Consider the following 16,206-nt stretch of genomic DNA (forward strand, 5'->3'; position numbering starts at 1 on the left):
TCTAGTGATGATAAAATAAGCTCAAGTGGGCAAAATGCAACTTATCCCTAATTATATTCGAGTTTAGTGTAATTGACTCTTTAGTTTGTTTCAATTTGATTGCGAGAAGCTGAAAATAGTTTCTCGTCACTCCTGGGTGGAAATTTACATTCCTCTACTTACAACTTTTTCCACACAACAGGCCCCAGCATTCAAAGAGAGAGGATGAAGGCGCCAACAACAAGACAATTCAATTGAAAATGCTAACCTACTTTGAGGGATTGAGGAATCACCCTGAATGCCTTTCTAGCACAACTTTGAGAGATGATCATAGTATATGATTCCAATTTTAGTTGTCGGTACGTAGTTGTGTCAAGAGTGTTCAGACAAATCTCTTTGCACATATGTACGCATATATATGAAACTCCGTGCACTTATGAAAATATATATATATATATATACACACACAAGTATGTATGCATATATGTATATATACACATAAGGATATACATGTCAGTGGAATAGGTAAGGAATCCGAACAGTAGGTGGAAATTTAACTCATGATAGTAATTACTGATTTTGTATCCGCATTCAAATACCTTCCAAGATTACTTATTTTGAAGCCAAATATATCAAATAAAATAATTTATCCAAACAAGCCTATTGAGATTAGCGATCTTTTTTATCTTCTAAAATCTTACAAAAAAATTTTCAATAGCCCATCATTTTGAGCATTTCAAAATAAATATTAAATAATAAGTATAATATTTAAAAAATAAAAATTGCATAATTAGTCAAATTCTATTAGCCTTGGTGAGTACTTAAGCATAGTATTTTCAAGCTCGAGCTTGATTTGCTACTCAAGTATCTCGGTGCTTGACTCAACTCACTTGTATCTATACTTTTCCTCACCCATATAATCTAATACACAACTAATATGCGATAAACACAATAACTAATATGTACTTAGTCCAAACGGAAATGGAAAAAAATCATAAAATTCAGCCTTAGCAATTTCTACATCAAATGTAAATAAAAACACCTAATTTTTAACTCTGATGATAAATCCTATTAACATAAACAAAAATTAAGTTGCAGTTTTCAACAAAACATTGGTAGCAAGTTTATAAATCCAAACATGTAAAGATCATATAACTAAATTTAATTTTGATGGAGGTTTTGTATTAATATTTAGGAAATTTCTTTTGTTCTATCTCTTGTGATTAATTTTGAAATAAAACAGAAGAATCTAACTTTGTTACACAAAAATCAATCAATGAACTATGAGGTGGGCAACAACCTCAAACATTTAAAACTTTGAGTAGACAGAAAATCTAATTACTAAGATGACCAGTTTAATATTTTTTTTGTTGCAAACGATGATTAGTTTTATTGCCCAATTTTTGTAATTACTTATTTGGAAATCACTTACACAATTAACAAATCTAATCCCTACTGTACCCTCCCCGTTGTTGCACTTCTTTGATCTAAAAGATGGTACATAAACAATTCAATATTGTAAGAAAAATATTTGGGCAGAAGTTTGTCTTTGTAGAGTCGAAGTTTATCTTGTTAGCTCTTTACTTTATTGTGGTTTAATGTATATAACCCTTTACATTTTGGGTAAAGTTTTTTTTTTCACTGGCAGAGGAAGGGTGAGATTTGAAAAGTAAGAAAAGAGTGTGTAGATTTAAAGTTTTTATATATTGATAGTATATATATTAGCAGGTTTAGATACATATTATATAAATAAAAATTTAATTTTTAAATTCAAATTAAGATAATATAAAATGCGTCCAAGCCGGTCAATATATACATTTGCGACGTAAAAAAGATTAATCTTTACTTTATTGTAACTTGATTGCTAGAACAATTTCCTGTCGCTCTTGTCTGGATACTGTACTAGTATTCGTACAATCATTTAGAATATTTTCCACACAACAGGACCCAGCATTCAACGAAAGAAGATGAAGACCCCAGCACCAATAAATTCAAATGAAAATGCCAGGGAACTCCCATGCAATTGAATAACATTCAATTTGCCAGCAAACCATTTCATCCTACCGCACCGATTGTGCGGTCATGCCGTCATGCATGGGGCAGTTCATTTGCGCCTTCGACGCAATGAATGTACAATTTCAGCATGAGCTTAAGTTGTAATGATTATGTAAACAAGTGTCAAGCTTAATCTTCGTCATAAATTGTCTCAAATAGTTAGACCTTATAACAATTGAGACCTTTTAAATCCATTCGACTTACTCATTTTCAGCTTCCTTAGTCAAAAAATTTAACAAAAACCTCTCTTGAGGTTTTTGACAATTTAACCAAGCTCCTTTCAAATTTAAGAAATTACACTGACCTCCCTTGGTATGATAATATGACTATAATGTCCTTCTCTTAATAGATAATTCACAATATGATGCAAGGGTTAAATAAAACCAAGAAAAAGAAACTCTAGCTCTTTTATTATCCACCAACAACCATTCTTTCTTTCTTCATTTCTCTCACTCTTGTAATTAATGATTCTTTCTTCCTTTCTCCTTTTGCCTCTATACCTTTCCTCTCCTCTTACCTCTTCTCTATATCCACAGCTCTATTTATCTTAATGATGACCTACCGTACCATAACCATCTTTGTTTACTTGCTAAATATGTCACTATTTTACTTGCGGGAGCAGATTTCATTGTCAACTAAAGAGAAATGAATATGCTTGCAGTGATGATAATAAAATAAATAATGCAATTGATAACTAAGAAGCATGGAAGAGGAGGGATTAGTGGGAAAATTGTTGGATTGATTATTATCCTAAAAACTCGTGTAGGATGTTAATAAATGCATTTGATTTTCTTTACTTGATTAATATTGTTGGTTCTAGTTTTGTTATGAATGGCTTTACTCTATTTTGCGATGTTAATATATATTCCTATGGAGGTCGGAGTATTATTCTACTGGTGGTTGTAGGGTGGATTATCTTTTGTTTTGTGACAGTGCTGGGTATTAAATTGAAGTTTAGAGGTTATGAGTTTGCTTATTGGTTGTCAAAAGAGAATTGATTTTTCAAAAATATTTAGGCGAAGATGATATTACAAGACAAAGATTAGGATTTTTGAAGTTGCTGAAATTCTTGAACTGTTCAAAGGGTTTGCTTGGTGGGTTTGTCGCATGCTTGGAAATCATTAGATTTGGCGTTAGAGTTTGAAGTGTTTGCTTAGTGATGGTGTTGTTGCAAATTTGGAAGAAAGTGTTGAGAAAACTAATTTTCTTTTTTTTTTTTATAGAATAAGAGTAGTTTAAGGTATTTGAGGAAAAATCTAGCCTGATGGGTCTGTCTTGTTTAGGGATGGCAACGGGGCGGGGTTGGGGCGGGGGACCCCTCCCCCGCCCCCCGTCCCCCGCCCCGTCCCCCGCCTCCTGCTCCTCCCGCCCCGCCCCGCCCCCGCCCGGCCTTGCCCCGCTTCCCCCGCGGGTGTCCCCGCGGGGTTAATACAATTTTATTATATAATTTTATTATAATTAAATTTTAATAAATAATCAAGTACTAAAATATCAACACATCACCAAATTATTATTCATCGTAATTTTACAATTGAAACTCATAAAAACAATCAAACAGAAGTTATTTGAATACAATCCAATATGATAAAATAAATATAATTAAAATAATCAAGTTTTCACTTTTAGTACAAATGCAATCACTAATTCATTATTGTGTTTGTGCTTTTTTTTGAGAAAAAAGTGTTATTCTATTAAGTGTAATTAGAAATTTAGTATAAATGTATTAGTAAATTTAGTATAACTAATTAATAAATTTTATTAGTAGACATGTATAATTATTCATATAATTGATAATATCAATTATATTACATAAACTAATATATATTATATAATACATCTAACTAATAATATCATTATCATAAGTTTATAACTAATTAACTTACATATTATATATAATTATACATATATTTATATATATATATATATATATTTTTTTTTTTTTTTTGTTTTGCGGGTGGCGGGGCGGGGGTATACTCCCCCACCCCCCGCCCCCGCCCCCGCCCCAACCCCCGGCCCCAGAGCCCCCCGCGCGGGTACCCGCCCCCATTGCCATCCCTAGTCTTGTTACCTAAATAGTAAAAGTAAGGGAACTAGAGGTAATTTCTAAAATTTGAGGGAAACTCTTTGCAACTGTTAGATACTCAAGGTCAAGGGAGGTTTGTGAAATTATCCCTTCCTTTTAAACATACTAGGATGCAGAATGGGAATAGCCCACCAATCCCTCGTGACATTGGACTCAACATTCTTGGTTGCGTAAAATTTAAGGTCTTAATTCTCAATGATATTACAAATTAACTAAAGTTAATTAATAGAAGTTTCAAGAATTCATTGATTATTATCTCCTTCAAAAAAAATAAAATAAAAGTTCAATTAATTTGAGATCACTTTGTGTCTCTATTTTGAACCAAGAAGCAAAATGGCTAGTGTGAAAAAAAGATGCGTGTCTTTGTCTCAAGTGGGCAAAATGCTGCTTATCCCTAATTACATTCGAGTTTAGTGTAATTGGCCCTTTATTTTGTTTCAATTTGATTGCGAGGAGCTGAAAACACTTTGTTGCGAGGATTTTTTTTCTCCACACAACGGGCCCCAGCAACAAGACGATTCAAGTGAGAATGCCAACCAACTTCCTCGAAAATAAATTTGAAAATTTTTTTGCCAACAAACAACTGCCACTACACGGATTGAGGGCTCATGATCTGTCACATAATTATTGTTATTTCTTGGCGTATTGCTGGGTTGATGCATGAATTACCAAACGGTTTAACAAAAACAAGGAATGTGCATTAATGCCCCATTTTTTTAAAATTAGATTACAAAAATGGATCGTTCCAGTTACTATTTTTTGAATATATTAGGATGTATGGTGGAAATGGCATACCAAGCACCGATGATTGAGGCTATTTATGTAATGTTAACACTAAAGTTGTTAATTTAAAATAACGTTGATATTTAAATATATCTGACAGGTGCCGAACCTGTGCAATAATAAATACCTACTCGAGAAAAATACAGATTTTGCATATAGCGGTGAGTAGGGTCGAATCCACAGGGACTGGGGATAATTCGTTTCTTCTAGAGTCCAGAGTATGGGGGGTTTTGGATTATATGCTAACTAAATAAATTAACTGCAGAAAATAATTAATTCAAAGAAATAATTAAGGGAAAACTCTAGCCAAGGGTACATTTCAGAAATGGTTCAGGCACTGATCATTGATTCACACATAATTCCACATTTATTAATAGACCAGTTATAGTTGTCATGCACGCGATAAACAACCAACCTTTCCTTAATTTCTCGATAGTTAAGGTACGACCGTTAACTATTTCTCTAACCCAAAAACAACCCTAGGTACGACCGTAGGATTTAATTTCTAGATTGCATTAATAATTAGAAAGGCCCAATCCTAACTAACAAACACGCTACGAGGGTTTTTTTAAGTTAGATCGTATGCTCCCCTGACATAAACCCAATTACGCCAGTTGCTACTGAGATAAAGATAACGAACAATTACGGATTCAATTATCCCTATTTAGCAAAATAGCCTATGTGAATAATTAAATATTGCGCATCTATTCAATCACTCACACGAGCTATAGCAATTAAAAGCAGGAAACATATAAATACCAATAAATTAAGGAAGCAATTAAAATAAATTAGATCTCACAGTAATTGTTGAACCAAATCTTCAGTTGTCCCCTTGACTAGAATTAAGATGTTAGTCCTCCATTAATGGAGAACAACCATGCGAAAGAGCTAAGAGAAGAAAACTAAAAACTAAACTAAAAACCTAAAACTAGTGATTGATAAGAGTTCTCTGTACGTTTGTCTCCTTTTTAAAGCCAAAAAGAAGTCTAATGCTATCTCTAGTGGTCCCCACACCAAATTCAAAGTCTTGTACGTTTCTTTTCCTAGAGTCCAAATGACTCATGCTTCTTATCCGTGGTCCCCGCACATGTGGACAAAACCTCCAAAGTACTTGTTGTTCCAAATCTCTCTACGTTGCTTTCTTTGAAAAGCCCCAAATGACTAAATGCCTTGCACTAACTTGTGGTCCCCACCAATTCAAGGACCCAAAGGTTGAATCCCTTAGAAGTCTGCATTTTTCCATACAAGTCCCTCCTTTTTGGTAATTTTCTGTTTCACTCCTGAAATTGATTCCAAATACCAAATATGAGTAAATATCAGCAATTAACACAATATTTGTCAGGGATAGAAGGGGAAATCAATAATAAAATTACTAACAAATTATACCCTATCAATTCCCCCCACACCTGAATCATGCTTGCCCTCAAGCATGGGAACAACAATTGAACACCAAAATTCGACCATGGCTGTTACTCCAACTACCGTATTGCCAAGACACCAAGAAAATCATATATCAAGCGACACACGTCAAGATCCAAGAAAAATCACTCCGGTTAGCATCTAAACTACCAACTCCTCCAATTTCAAGCAAACTAATCTAAGAAAAAGGAATAGTTGCTCACATTTATCAGCAAATGGTCCAACTATTAATCCAAATCTCAACATTAACCCATAGATCGGTAAGCTGACTTTAGACACACACTTACACAACCTTCACCTTTTTTTATCACGTTTTTCTATTTTTCTCTTTTTTTCTTTTTTTTTTTTTTTTACTATTTTTTTTCTTTTTCAATAATAACAAAAGACTTAGTTTCTAGCCATTAGAGCCTTTTGACGCGAACTCCAACATTTGATAGATGGAGGAGCCCGGTTACTCAGCTCCAATCGCTACGAGACCATGCACTCATAGCAACTACTACCTTTTGACGCGAAAATCAACACTTTAGGTGAAGATCCCCGGTTACTCAGTAGTAACTACTAGTGGAGTACAGTCAACTCTTATTTACAATCATATAACACAACAACTAAAAATAACAGCAGCCAGCCTCAAATTCCAAACATGGAGAACTAAAATTAATAATTGGACCAATTCACATGAAGAATGCCAACAATCATTCCCTATGCCTAGAAGAGTTAACCAAAAATTGGAAAAGTCAAGCAAGTATTGATATTCACCAAAGAGATGTTCCTGAACTCAACTACATCAACTTGATATCCTTTTATTACTAAAACTTGGCAATAGCAGAATTAGAAACAGCAATCCAGTATCAAAACTTGGTATTCATATAAAACTGATCACTAGTAAAAGTAAAAAAGAAAATAAACGAAAAAATAGAACAAATAACAACGAAAATAAAGGAAAAAAAAACTAAAAACTGAACACCAGAAATACCAGCGGTACCACAGCTCTCCCCCCACACCTAAATCCGACACTGTCCTCAATGGAGGTAATATAGCAATTAAAGCGAAGAGAAAAACGAAACTTCCCTCTCAAGCGGCTACGGCATAGGCGGGAACGGGGGAGTGAAGCAGACATGGTGGAAGTACGCGGCCAGGTTCTTAGAGATTGGAGCCACCTGGTTGGCGATATGCATTACTTGCTCATCCGCGTGGTGAACCTGATCTCGGAAGTGGCGCCACTTAGCATCAGAGGCCATCGGTGGGAGAGGCCACTTAGCAAATTCAAAACAATAACAATTTAATAGCCACTGGTGCCTCCCTCGTAGACAACCCAATCAACAAAATGCACAACCTAGGCACCTAGAGACTATACAAATATCCCAACAATACAGCAATTTGAATGAATATGCACTGGGTCTCCCATTCAGTCAAAATAAGATCAAGGGGCACGATACAGAAACTAACAAAGCAGAACTCAAGTGATACCAACAGGGACCCCAATAGAGCAAAGAATTTAACCAAATGGAGCAAGTGAAACTCAACAAATGTCACCAATTGGACATTCAATTACCCACTTTAAGCGACCAAACCTAGCAATGGGGCCAAGCAATAGGCAATTCTAGCAACCACCGTTTAGAATTTGAGAAACAATTTAAGCACTAAAACCCAAGAATCAAGTAGGCAGTCAAGCATAAAGGAATAAGAAATTTTAGTCAACACCACAACCAGTACCTCCGCTGCAGGTACAGGAAAAAAAAATTAAATCAAATGGCCAACCCACTGCACCTGATAAATCCGAACACACCAAGTAGCACCAAAAATGAGCAGAAATCAAAACGACAAGCAATTGGAAACTACCTCCCAAATCAACCCCAACAATTCCCAAACAAATGAACTGGCACAAGAGCCGGCAAATTTTATCTCCCAGATGCAATAGAAATCTCAAGTAGTCAAAACCCAAATAATATTCAACAATATAATCAATACCAGAGAGCAACCCAAACAATGTAACAGTTAAACTCCACGGGCAAGGGACGTCCAACCACTTTCACTCGAGCAAACTAGGAGCAGTGTGAGTAACTAAACAAAGCAACAAATTTCAGCAATTGGACACATATCCACCCAAAATCCCAACAAATGCCCCCAAGAATTCAGCAAGTCCAGTAATAGCAGGTCAGAATTTAGGCAATAACAACTTAGTCACAAGCTCTGAGCTTTCAATCAAGCAGCCAATCAAAGAGAATGAATAAATGTTAGGCAAACTACCACAACCAGTACCACTGGTGTACGCACAGAGAAGAATTAAATCAAACGGCAAACTCAATTCACTAAGAAACTCCAAACAATCAACTTAGCAACCAACTTAATTTATGGCAACAATCAGCGTCATAAAAGCCAGCGTGTCACAGGTAAGCCGACAAATGACTGACTGGAGCCAACCAGAGCTCAACACAGACCCACAGAAGGCAATTACGGAATTAATTAGGCAAAAATGCAGCAGAGGAACCACAAGTGAGTTCAGCAAACAAATTTCCAAAGTAACGCCCAAAAAACAAAGAGGAGTGGAGAGGAATAAAAACCGATGATCCGTGAAGTAAGAGGATGGCGTGGATGGTCGGCACCGTAGGGCAGCAATGGAGGCGCGCTCGGCTGCGCGTGGCTGTCCAGGGGTGCGCTGGGTGGCTGTCGCACGCGAGAGAGATTGAGGGAGAGTGAAGAGCCGGCGGAGGGAGCTGGTGGCACGGCTGGGGCGATGGATGGACCGTAGCAGCTGTTGGTGTGAGCGAGAGAGAGAGAGACTGTCGCGTGTGGCTGGAGCAGGTGGCAGGGATCTGGCGGCGCGCGAGGAAGAGAGGAAAGCGCGATGGCGCCTCAGCTGCGGGAGGGGAGAGTGGAGGCTGCTGGCTGCGAGCTGCGCGCGCGGGGTGGAGCTGCTGTGGTGGTGGAGCTGGTGGCGAACAGTAGTGGAGGGGGCAGCAAGGATCGTGGACGGCGTGAAAGAAAAGAAGAAAAAGGGGAAAAGGGATAGCAGCGGGAAGAAGGAAGAAAGAAAAAGAAAGAAAGAAAAAAAGAAGAAAAGAAAAAGAAGGAAAGAAAAAAGAAAAGAAAAAAAAATAGTCTTTAGGATTTTTTTTTAGTTTAGAATTTGAATTTTCCAAAATAAAATCGCAGGTTACAATGGAAAGTATTTTATTTTTTTTTTATTTTTCTAAAAAATTTTTTTTTCCAATAAAGAGAAATATAAAAATATAAAAATTTTTCTTTTGTCTTTGGGTCGTCAAACACCGCGTGGGCACGCCAAGATTGACAAACGTCCACTGATCTCAGGAGTCACAAACACCGCGTGGGCACGCCAAGATTGCACTTCCTGCCACAGTGGAGAAAAATATGAAGATCGATTACTACTCAACTGAGAAACGAAAAACGAAAGAAATGAACAACGAAAAATAATAAAATCAATATTTGGGTTGCCTCCCAAAAAGCGTCTTTCTTTAATGTCTTTGGTTAGACATTATTATGTTTTTTTCATGGAGGATAAAATCGTGTGGCTCGTCTCAATGCTTCATCTTCAATGTGATCCTGGTAATCCTCATAGATGGAGTAATCTTTGAACACACGAGCTACGGTCTTCCATGGAGTAGTTGATGGCGCCAAATAATCAAGCAGTGATCTCAATTCTTCATCCACTCCTCCATCAAGAGCACTCAACGGTTCAAGATATTTGACCATAGCTACTCTTAACTCATTCCTGCCATGAGACTCAAGAACTTCCGGTATAACAAAATCAATCTCATTAACAGAAATCATAGAGTCAGAGTTAAGAAAATGCGGGTTAGGGAATGGAGATGGTGTCACCACATTTGATGATTCTTCACTGGATTCTTTCACTTGAATGGGTTGCGGTTGGGGTTCCATTTCTTCCTTTTCGGCTTCTTTTTCAACTGCATCTGTACATCTCTCTTCTTGAAAATCTTGCAGCTCCTCATCACTAGTCAGGCGAATTGCACTCTCATTTTCAACAATGGTTTTCGGGGGCAATTCTTCAAATTGAGAAGCCAGTCGATTTATTCTGGATGTCAATAGACACATTTGATCTTCCAGATTACTCATTGCCTCCTTCATCATCTCATTTCTCCTTTGTGTCTCCTGTTGAAATTGATATGTATTAATAGCTATTGATTCAACTATTTCTTCAAGAGACATACCTGACATAGATAACGATTCTTGAGACTCATACTGCTGAAAATTCATTGGCCCCGTTGTATAATTATAATCGGAGTTATCCCACCATTCTTGATCATACCCGTTTGGATTAGGGTTATACCACGTTTGAGACCAGGGTGAAAAATCTCCATAATTATTGAGGGGGACACTCAGATTATCTTGATATTCGGGGCACATACCGGTTGAATGATCCCTGGCATAACAAATTTTACAGGTTGCAGCAGCCATTCTTTCTCTAATAGAGTTTAGTGCCTCTGAATATGCAAACTTAGCAAAAAAACTAGTCTCATCGCCTTCCCCGGAAACAAGATCCAGACTATCACCAAAATATGGAGTGTTAGAAGCCATAAACTATATAAAAAAAATATGAGAAAAATAAAAAAAATAAAGATAAAAACAAAATGAACTCAAAAAGAAACAAATTAATCTGACACCAGTCCCCGGCAACGGCGCCAAAAATTGACAGGTGCCGAACCTGTGCAATAATAAATACCTACTCGAGAAAAATACAGATTTTGCATATAGCGGTGAGTAGGGTCGAATCCACAGGGATTGGGGATAATTCGTTTCTTCTAGAGTCCAGAGTATGGGGGGTTTTGGATTATATGCTAACTAAATAAATTAACTGCAGAAAATAATTAATTCAAAGAAATAATTAAGGGAAAACTCTAGCCAAGGGTACATTTCAGAAATGGTTCAGGCACTGATCATTGATTCACACATAATTCCACATTTATTAATAGATCAGTTATAGTTGTCATGCACGCGATAAACAACCAACCTTTCCTTAATTTCTCGATAGTTAAGGTACGACCGTTAACTATTTCTCTAACCCAAAAACAACCCTAGGTACGACCGTAGGATTTAATTTCTAGATTGCATTAATAATTAGAAAGGCCCAATCCTAACTAACAAACACGCTACGAGGGTTTGTTTAAGTTAGATCGTATGCTCCCCTGACATAAACCCAATTACGCCAGTTGCTACTGAGATAAAGATAACGAACAATTACGGATTCAATTATCCCTATTTAGCAAAATAGCCTATGTGAATAATTAAATATTGCGCATCTATTCAATCACTCACACGAGCTATAGCAATTAAAAGCAGGAAACATATAAATACCAATAAATTAAGGAAGCAATTAAAATAAATTAGATCTCACAGTAATTGTTGAACCAAATCTTCAGTTGTCCCCTTGACTAGAATTAAGAGGTTAGTCCTCCATTAATGGAGAACAACCATGCGAAAGAGCTAAGAGAAGAAAACTAAAAACTAAACTAAAAACCTAAAACTAGTGATTGATAAGAGTTCTCTGTACGTTTGTCTCCTTTTTAAAGCCAAAAGGAAGTCTAATGCTATCTCTAGTGGTCCCCACACCAAATTCAAAGTCTTGTACGTTTCTTTTCCTAGAGTCCAAATGACTCATGCTTCTTATCCGTGGTCTCCGCACATGTGGACAAATCCTCCAAAGTACTTGTTGTTCCAAATCTCTCTACGTTGCTTTCTTTGAAAAGCCCCAAATGACTAAATGCCTTGCACTAACTTGTGGTCCCCACCAATTCAAGGACCCAAAGGTTGAATCCCTTAGAAGTCTGCATTTTTCCATACAAGTCCCTCCTTTTTGGTAATTTTCTGTTTCACTCCTGAAATTGATTCCAAATACCAAATATGAGTAAATATCAGCAATTAACACAATATTTGTCAGGGATAGAAGGGGAAATCAATAATAAAATTACTAACAAATTATACCCTATCATAAATGGAATTTCCAAGTAGATTAAATATTAATTTAAGAATACAAAAAAAAAATTCATAAAGTTCTTCGGATGGCTTTTGGAAATTAAGTGTAGCTACGGTAAGAGGAAATTCTTGGAGTCTCGTACTGTCAAGGCATGAATCTAAACTTGAACTTCTTAAGTTTTGCTTTTGGAGATGATTCATAGAGATGATTTCTAAACAGAGGTATTAAGGAATATTTTCAACAAAATCGATGTTTGGTGTTTACTTCTGTACTTGTTGAAACAATCTCAATCTAAATTGTTGTCGCTGATGTATAGAATATAATGACTTCGTTTGCCTTGTAGTTTTATGAATTGGACTATTTAGCTTTCATGGCAAAAATACAGAATTTTAGTAATAACAATTCCGTTCCGACAAATGGGATTTTTGTCTATAATTTGGAGGTCACTTGTTTGAACGCATTAACATTACTAACACAATCTGATAATAAATATTGCAAATCGTGACTTATGGGGTGATAAAAATTTTAACCCAATTATGGGCAAGTGATGAGAAGTGTTGAAAAGGATTCCTTATTGACGTGAATACTTTCTAACCCAATTGCCCTTTTTTGTAGAGACTTGGACCGGAGTAATCGTTTAAAATACATGTATTTTCGCAGTGTCTCTGAGGATCTTGGTCATTGTAGTTTGTAAGTATGTGTTAAATCCATTTTTGCTTTGTATCATGTTATTTGTTGTGTATCTGTTTCCTTGTTTTTTCTCATGAAGGAACAGATAATATATCAAGGACAAAACCATATAACGGTTAGAACATAGCTGTGATGTTTGCAGTTAGGTTACTTTGTTCTCATTTTCTCTCTAGGATCTATTACGAGGCAAAAACCCTGTTTGATAATTGAATTTGGTATTTAAACTTTATCGATTCAAATTTTAATATGTTCGGATATGTTTAATAACTAAGAATATAATATTTGAATTAATTGAATGACACTGAATTTTTTAGACAAAACTTGCTCCCAAAAATAAGTAATAGACTATTCATTATTATTTAATATGATATAAATTCAAATATATCAGATTTAGACATTATTTGATAATCCAATTCATCACTTAAAATTAATGGATTTGGATCTTAATATATTTAAACACGTTTGATAATGAAAACTTGAACATCTTAATTCATTAAGTGGCACTAAATTTTGTAAGTAAAAGTTGCTCATAAATATAAGTAATAAACTATTCACTTATCATTAAATGTGATATACACTCAAAATATATGATATTTAGTATTTAATAATTTAATGGATTCAGACTTCGGATTTTAGGTTTCAAATTTCAATTTTTAGATTTCAATTTTATCAAACGCACCCTTAGTACTTAATAGTTCAATAACTTAATGGATTCAAACTTTAAATTTCAGACTTCAATTTTATCAAATGCACCCGAAGTTGAAGATGAACAAGGTTGACTAGATAATAGAATCCTCAATTTTGATCCCTTAGACAAAGTTAGTTTCTAAAATGTTTGTTAGGCTGTATTCTTCATTCTAAAGGCTGTGTTCCAAGTTTAAACATCCCATGAAACCTGATAGATTCTTCATTCTTTATTTTTATTTATCTTTTTTTGGGAGATTGTCAAAGAAAAAGAAGTAATAATGAAACTGAAATTACTGTTCAGGAAAAAAACGTTACTAACTATTTGTAGACAATGAAATTGTTGTTTAAAATTTTAGTCAAGATAAAATAAATTGGCCTTTGATAGATTAAATTAAATCATATTAAATTTTGTCAAATCCAATAACTTTTGCGGTGACAAGTTAGGCCCATGCCATGTTGGTCTCAATATAAAGTTGTAAGGTCCATTTAAATTGAAGTGGATTAATTAATTTATTAATTTAAAGTAGACTATTGGGCAAATGTGTTATTAAAACCCAAAATAAATAGGGTTTGGGTTACGCAGGAAGATTCTGGAGGATTTCTTGGAGACCAAGTCTACATATTTTGGCTGTAAATAGAACATATATTGAAATTCCTAAATTTTGAAATAAAATTGTCTTAAAAACTCTCAAGAACTAAGAGAACTGAGAAATCACATAACAATAAATGTTTCAGGAGCTTCCATTAATGTATTTCTCATACAATATTTTGAAGCTCCAAAATTATTCAAAATCTGGATCTTCTTTCTCAAATGCTTCGAGGATGAGCTAATGATATAATATTTATTTTCTGACCTCTATGGTTTACTTTAAGGTAAGACGTATTTTGTATTTAATTTCAAGTAGAAAAACCTAAAAAAAAAATATTTGGAGTATAATGTAGATGAATTTTCCAAATTAAAATGTCACATGTGAAGTCAAGTATGAAAGCAAGCAGCAGATCAGGCAATTCTTTTGGAGCACTTGTAGGCATAGTTATTAAACCCGGCCCGAAAGGGAACCTAGCGAAAAAGGTGGGTGAACAGGTTATTGGTTCAACCAATGGGTGAGTGGTTCAACCGATGGGTCACGAAATATATTTAAATATTATGTTTCATAATTTTTGATATGATTAAAACTATAATAAATTATGTCATAGTAAATGCTCAATTAGTCTAATTCATTATAGAATCATTAATTCTTATAAAAATTAACAAAACCTAAATTCAATTAGTAATCTATCAATTTTCAAATATAAAATTTTATCGAAGTATAATTATGTAGTTTATTTATGAATTAAATGCAAAAGATTATTAGGAACGATATTTGCCTTTACAATGGATTGTGTGATATGTTATTTTTTAAATTTATTTCATAATTTATAGAGTTTGGGGAGTAATAAAATTATTAAAAGATTCCAAATAAATTATGTTTTGAAAAATTAAAATAAGAATGAAAGTCTAATATATAATATAAAAAAGACAAAATAATCAACAAGTGAGCTGTTGGTGTAGTTGTTGTTGCGTGTCCTCAAACACAAGAGGTCGCTGGATCAAGGTATTACCATAGTTGTCAAAATCGTGATCCGGATCGTAGGATCGTACGTCGCAAATCATATTAATCTATGCAGGATCGCGTAGGATCGTAGTAGGATCGGTAGGATCGTAGGATCGTACGATCCTACAATTTTTTGTAAATTTGTGAACTACGAGGCTCCATTTTGCAAGTAAATGAAAATATTTGTGGTATATTTGTAATTTATCAAAGAATTGCAGCCTTTAATTGCAATTAAGAGCTTTTGGTAGGATCTACGATCCGATTCTGTGAAACTAAAATCGATCCTACGTAGGATCCCGATTTTACAAACCTCGTATTACTCCAGCATCTTCCAAACATTTTTAACATGCAAATTGAGTTTTCCTACAAAACCGGGCGGTTTACCGAATTGACCTTTTTATATTATATTTTTTTCTCCAGCATCTTTTTTTCTATTCTATACACTTTTTATTTCAATAAAATTAGCAAATACATGACAACTAAATAATTTTCATCCCACCGGTTGTTACATTCATTTATAGAGTCTCAAACAACAAATTGACAAGTAAAGCCTGATTGGGTGGTTGCTACATTATTGTACGTACAATCATTCAGATTTTTTTTTCCCACAGAACGGCCCCAGCATTCAATGAGAGATGGTGAAGGCTCCAGCAACAAGACAGTTCAAGTGAAAAAGCCAAGCAACTTCCAGGCAAAAACAATTAAAAAACAATTGCCAACAAAACACTGCCACTACACTGATTGTGGGCTCATAATCTGTCATATAATTATTGCTATAAGCATGTGCTGGAAGCTAAGGTGATGCATGGGTTAACAAAAAACAAGGAATGGGTACAAGAATGCATAATTCGCGTGATTGTTAGCCTATGTTTAGGATTCATGATACTGGACTCAATAGTCTTGGCTGTGTAAACTTTAGAGCCAATTTCTCAATGATATTACATATTAAGTAAAGTAAATAGAAG

Source organism: Coffea arabica, chromosome 1c (assembly GCF_036785885.1).
Source record: "Coffea arabica cultivar ET-39 chromosome 1c, Coffea Arabica ET-39 HiFi, whole genome shotgun sequence".
In the NCBI taxonomy this organism is placed as follows: Eukaryota; Viridiplantae; Streptophyta; class Magnoliopsida; order Gentianales; family Rubiaceae; genus Coffea; species Coffea arabica.